We start from the raw sequence: 442 nt of genomic DNA on the forward strand, positions 1-442 counted from the left end.
GAGGAGGAGGAGGAGGAGGAGGAGGAGGAGGAGGAAGAAGGGGGAGAAGGGGAAGGAGACAACTATGAACAAGAGGAACAAACAGCACACATTAATGGGTTGCAGCTGAGCAGAGTTAATCCCCCATGATTCACAGCGAGGAGTAGGTCTACAGAGCACCATCATGCAGAAAACATCCATTTATGAGGTCAGAAATGAATGGAGCCTGGAGGCAGTGCTCCCCTCGCTATTGATTATTCTGTGAGCTTGAGAAGGTCGCCATCCTCTCCAAACAGAGACAACAAGAGCTAATTTAACTGAATGCTTTGTAAGGTCCATATTGGTCCCCAAATCTCATAATCAATTTCTGCTGCCTGGGCGGGGAGGCAGCCTCCAGCAACACAGGGCTCAAAGGGAAACCCCTGGAGTCGGTGTACTGTGACTTTTTTATCTGCGGGGTAAG

The sequence above is a fragment of the Microtus ochrogaster genome, chromosome 18, assembly GCF_000317375.1.
Source record: "Microtus ochrogaster isolate Prairie Vole_2 chromosome 18, MicOch1.0, whole genome shotgun sequence".
Classification (NCBI taxonomy): Eukaryota; Metazoa; Chordata; class Mammalia; order Rodentia; family Cricetidae; genus Microtus; species Microtus ochrogaster.